Source organism: Micrasema longulum, unplaced genomic scaffold, assembly GCF_059751315.1.
Source record: "Micrasema longulum isolate JH-2025_06_02 unplaced genomic scaffold, ASM5975131v1 h1tg000612l, whole genome shotgun sequence".
NCBI lineage: Eukaryota > Metazoa > Arthropoda > Insecta > Trichoptera > Brachycentridae > Micrasema > Micrasema longulum.
In genome coordinates this window covers 153872-160488 of record NW_028277808.1, presented here as the reverse complement: position 1 = coordinate 160488, position 6617 = coordinate 153872, and positions in this window count along the sequence as shown.

Sequence of the window (6617 nt, the reverse complement as noted above, 5' to 3'; positions counted from 1 at the left end):
ATTACGGGCAAATTGGATCACTTGCTTCCTGATTCCTCCAGTAATGATATTCCTAATGTCTTCTTGATCTGTCTATTTGGTTAAAGGCTAAGCAAATCCTTGCTTATCGTATCTCAGATCTATAAAATACCAACACAATTGCACCATTGTTACTTTAATAATATATTGATTCATTACATATTAAACAAAATTTTATTTACAACATTTATTTATTTATTCATTCAAAATTACACTAGTTTAAATAAAGGCTTTTTAGGCTATGCCCGTGTCAAGCCATAATAATTAACAATAAAAATACATAGTTAAATTAACTTCGATTAAATTATAATGACATGTAATGCAATAGAAAAACAATATAGAAAAAAGGGTATAAGTAATGAGTAATAAAATTCCCAAGAATACAATGCAAAAAAAATAATCTAAAATAATTTTAAAAATACAAATTATACATATACATGTATTTTTAAATCTTTTATATATTTTTTAATTTTTCTTTCCTAGATTGTATAATGTATACATCATTTTGAATTTATTTCTATACTTTGTTTTATGTTTATTTTGTTATTTTTAAATATTTTTCAAACCCTTTTAATTTGTAGTGTTTCATAATTTTTTTTCTGCTTTTGTAAATAATGTTATAGTTTAAAATATAAAAACGTCCTTAAATAAACATTGTTATCCTAGTATAAGTATAACCTAGTCCCTATCGATGTGCAGCAACCAATTGCAAACATTTTTTTAAAATACATTGGCACTTGTGGAGTACTTTATGGCTGCCGGAAGTTGGTTGAGGTTGATTGATTTATGTCAATATTTATTATGTTTATTTTTACTATTATAATATTCAGTATATTATTTATCAACTTCATATCTACGTTTTTCATATTATTATTTAAATTTATGCCGGGCAAACGTATCTCCAATATTAATCAATAATATTTGGATAACTATTCGTTATTGACTATACGGTAGCAGCACCTCTGTCGGAGGAATGGATAAAAATCAACAGACCACTTTTTTGTTTGTTTTTATTTACAAATCACAACTTAATTTACATAAACGTTCCAAATACTCATTGCATAACAGTTTACGATTTTTTTGCCTGTTTAATTAAGGTGTATTTTGCGAGCGGACCAGAATGACTGCATGAAAAAATACAGAAAGAAACTGGTATAGATGTGATGGAAGATAATAGCGAAGAAAATAATGCGCACGTTGAGATATATTGTACTCCGAAGACTATCGGTCGACTAATAAGTTGCTAGATAGTAATATGACCGCTTGAGAGCTTTCCTGAAGGCTCGAAATCCCGAAAAAGTAAATCGTGTGGAAATAGTCCGCGTATGCTTGTGTCTGTAGTGTATACTCGAAGTCTCGGGTTCGATTCTTGGCATGCTAGACATAAAATTCGTTTTTTTTCTTATTTATTTACACGGTTAAACGCCTTTTACAGTTACGCACCAGGATCGTGCCGTGGAGTTTATGATTAGGGAAGCAATTAATATTTAGGTAATTGGAACATAATAATTTACCCAGCCCTTAGAAATTAATGACAAACGAAATACTATACTCCTCCATATAATCCGAAATAATAACAATTATTTTACATATCTAGTTATAAATTGTAATATTAGATCAACCAACTTCACTAGATACCAAGTATTTTGTGGCGTTATATTTTAATTTATTAAAATGCAGCGAAACCAAACTTTTTGAAAAACATGACTTTCCAACGAAAAAGAATTGGTCATTATTTGAACGCGAAAAATCAATAACGTAGATTATGAGCTTCTTTCTTTGTGGAAAATAAACATTATAACATGATATTTTAATTAATTTCTACATTTTCTTTTGTATTCCTACTCCATCACAAAATAATTATTATAATATTATGTTATAATGCGGCCGCATCATATCAAAACTAAATGAAAATTAGGTGGGAAGGTTTCCACGGTCACTGTTATCAATATGTTATGATGGCTCCTGCAATGGTAGCCGAAACTTTGGAACAAATCCAACACACACGGTATCATTAAAAAAAGTAAACATATTTATACATAAAAATTTACGAAAAATAATTTATTTTATATTGGTATGCTTGGATTGCTTCCACAGCCAAGTGAGAATTTTAACGGATTGCGCATTCAATACGGCGCTGGAACGGAATGTCTATTTGGTTCCTTCGTTCTTTGCTTATGATCGATACGCAACCAGCCAGTAGCAAAATGCGCCGATAAGTATGCGCATGACAGTGCTGACAAATGGATGTGCGTCGGGGTAATGTTGCTTTTTATAATTTTCTTATACGGCGATACTAAAACTCCTCCACAATTTATTGCGATTATTAGTAAAATTATTATTACATTATTTGTTTATCGGAATCGAAATTTTATGTATTATAACTGATAATTAATTTATTAAACATTATCTTTATATGATTTACGTGCGGTTTTTAGAGAAACATAGATCTTTGCGCTGTGCGTGTTCATAGATATTAAAATTTTCAATCGAATAAGTAAAAAAATTGTTAGGAGTATAAATGTTTTATTCATCGATCTACCAGGGTTGCATTCGAGGAGAATGCATTTGTAAAAAAATGGAAAGATGTTGTTTTTTTGTGTATAAAAAAAGTTTGTTTTTGAATGTTTACAAACTGCATTTGTTTTTTGTGGATCTCAATCAGATTCTTTCCATAAATTCCTTATAATTTCTATCCATTTGTTCCTTTTTATTGGATTTTTGGTAACACTAAAATAATATTAAATTCAATACATTTAAAAAAATTGTATTCATACATAAGTACACCCCTTTGTTGGTGAGACGACCGGAGTTTGACGTTTTGCAAAAAGAATGCCATATTTGAAAAAACGTTTATTTTGTTTTGGAATTCAACCATAAACAAGTACCTAGGTACCTACTTAAATGAAATATTTTAATATTATCAATTTTAAGTTTTGGAATTTAATCACAAACGAGTAATTAGGTACCTACTTATCAATGAAACGTCTTTTTCCAAGCTAATAGCAGGGAAGCCAACGTTCAGGCAGGACAACGTCTGACGGGTCCGCTAGTATATTATAAAAATCATTTGGCTAAATTTAGGGAAAGCAATGGTTCTATGCGTTCTCTGAACGGACCGCGCATGGTGCACAGTAATATAAAATTTAATAAACTGGCACACGTGTACATCAACAAATTATCTTAATAAATCACATAAACGAAATACGATATGACTACGTATGAATGACAAAGACAACGGTATACTCGTACAAAGCAAATTAGGCAGGCACTATCTTTTTGTATGTTACCGTTCTTTTCTATTCGTTGATTTGACATCAAAATTTCTATAAACAAAAATTACTCTTATTTACTTTAAAAATAAGGCTGAAATTCATATGCGCGAGTTTGGTTGGTCATCACACCACAGCAAAAATCAGCGGGCAAAATAAAAGAACAATAAAGTGAACTTATAAATAATTATTTTCTTAAATTATTTTATTTATCACTATTTTCATACACGAAACAGTACACCATGAGGTCGACTAATCTCCACTCATTCATTCTCACTAATTTGTGTAAAAAATGTGTTTTTTTTTTTAATTTTGTGACAAAACGTCGTCATCCACATAAAAGGCATGACATGAGTCATGTATTATATTAGAACATACTTATATTACGGATTAACCAGATAAAATAGTTAAAATAATATGGAAATTCACACTTGTTTGAATGTTATATACTAATTTATGTAACTTTTTTAAAAAGAGAAATACTTAAGTTCTTATTATTTACTGCAATATTTAAATTTTTAGACAATTTTCCTAAAAGTCCATAAAACTTGTGCTGGAAAAATGGAAATTGAGTTGTGGTAGAGTGGGGTTCAAGCCTCGGACTTTTGGTCCGCGAATTTACAATACTACCACAGGACCACAACCCGGTTCGTTAATATTTGATACATTCAATAAATCATGATAAATTCCCAGACTTCCATATTCCCTGCTTAATGAGGTTCCCCTTTTGACGATCTTAAATCACTTAATCGAAAAACTGTTTTGCGTCTTAAAAGTTGCCTCAAACAATGTTTGTTCTAGGAAAATATGTCGTGCGCGCTAGCCCTTAGTATCGAATCAGGTTTCACAAAATAACGGAATATGCAAATTAATTAACTGAGTGATCATTAAATCCTGATATAAAGATCCTCAATATAAATATTTTTATTTATTTTCATGTCATTAAATAGAAAATAATTAATACTGTTTTTTTTCATATTTGGGATTAATGTCAATAATTGTTACAAATAGCCAAAATGCGAGCCGGTGAACTGAGAGAATTTTTCATTTTATTTAGTTCTATTATAAACATAGTTTCATATCTAATTTATATTTACAACACAATATTTACATCTATACTTATTCTAACATTATTTATCACACTTACTATAATATATAAAATTCAAACTATTCAATAAAACTGTTCACTATTTACAATATATATAATCTAGTGTTTAATATGTTTCTTTTTCGGATGATACCATGTGTGTTGGATTTGTTCCAAAGTTTCGGCTACCATTGCAGGAGCCATCTTCAGGATTTACCTTCAGGTTTTAAAAAATAACGTATTGATAACAGTGACCGTGAAAACCTTCGCACCTATTTAACCTAGTAATTTTACATATGTATATAAGGGTATGTCAGCCATGTGGTGAAATGGTCAGAGGGTTTGCCTGCCATGGAAGAGGTCTCGGGTTCGATTCCCGACATGGTTGATATGAAATATTCATTTGAAAGAGTGTTTTCACACTAGAATATTTCATAGTCCCTGGACTGGTACCTAATCGTAAGACTGATCATCTTACCTTCATGTAACAAAAATGATCAAGATACGCTGCTATTGGTGTACCAATGCAGTGCTCTATGCACCATTAGGTGTGGAAAGGGATTGGTGATGATGATATAAAAGTATTCTTTATATTCAATTCATCATTATCACCAGCACCACAAAACAGTAACTTTTTCTATTTATTTATACTTCATTCTCTAAATTAATTTTAAATTATTTTTTATAAGAAATTTATTTTGTCATTAAGAAAATTTTAATCCTTACCATTATATGTATGACGCGACTTCGATCTGTGTGAGCCATGAAGAACATTATTTTACAGAAGGGAATATAGAATTCACATTGACCATTTTGCCTATATTTTAACATTTATATTAAAGAGGTTAAAGAGCTGAAACCTTTATTGTTGTGAAACCAGCCAATGACAGGTCATAAGCCCTGTGGATGCATGAACTTCTATATTCCCTTCTTTAAGGTGTTCTTCTTGTCTGTTGTAATATTTAATTATAACAGCCCCCTATGGGGTTGAATCCAGTCCCTGTTTACAAAAATTTGGACAAACTCAAAACATTGTTGAAGTTTTTTATAATAAGAGAAGTTGGTAATTACAATAATAAAATTAATTAAGCTACGTCTTTCTGTTGGTTTTAGTATAAAAAATGTAGATCATTCTGTGATTTTATTAACATCTCAAAAGTTTAAAAATTACATTAGATTTATCTGTAATGTGACCACATTTGTAATGAAACAGTTATCAGACATATATATTTTTAACTGCGTAGAAAATGATCTACTCTGTATTTTTTATTAGAATTTATACTGGAATAAAACAAGATTTAAATTTGATGTTAATTTTAATCTAAATAGATTCAAAATTTGATTCAAAAAGGCTTTTATTAATATTAAAAAGAAGCCTTTTTGAAGCTTTGTAATAAATAATAGTTAAACGAAATTACTTTTCATGAAGGTTTGTTTCCGGCTCACCCGTACGTCTCACGTATCTATGTATGATATGAACATGCCAGCAACTCTTTTTGGTTTTTTCTATCTTAAAAAGTATATGTATTATTATTATTATCATTGTGGATAAATTATACAGCGCCATCTTTGTAATATGATACCTCAACGGCGCTTTACAAAGTGATACTATAGATAAATAAATTTAATTGAAGCTTTTAAGTTTAAAATTTTGTTATCACATGCCATAGGCCTGCGACCGCAATTGCGCGTTCACCGAACTTAATGCGCTGTTTGCGTAGAGGTATAATAACCTTTTCTCTCGCCGAAGACGTAACTAATCTTAGCGTAAGACGCCTGTCAGCTAGTTGTACAGTGATTTATGAAAAGTAGCCAGTGCAATTTCTGATGTAGTGGAGTACAGCAGATATAATATGTTTTCTATTACCGCAATTACCCATTTTAATACGATAAATACTTAATTAAACAATTCAAACTTTAAAAGTAATCTTATAGTTTTTATATATTGAAAATACCTAGATTATAACAAAAATAAAATGCTTTGTACTTACAGCCAATCTGCCAAACAAAATAGATTTTTTACCCTTGAAAATAGACGCACTGTATCGGAATTATGCTAAATAGCATAATTTACATATTTTTTTAAATAATAAAGTAGACTCTTTTAACCTACTCTCCAAAATTAATGTTAATGTCCCCTTTCGCGTGACAAGAAATAAGTATTTATTCCATCTGCCAGTATGTAGCACTAACTATGCACAACACTCTTTCCTCTATCGTTCTTACTCTAACTGTAATGC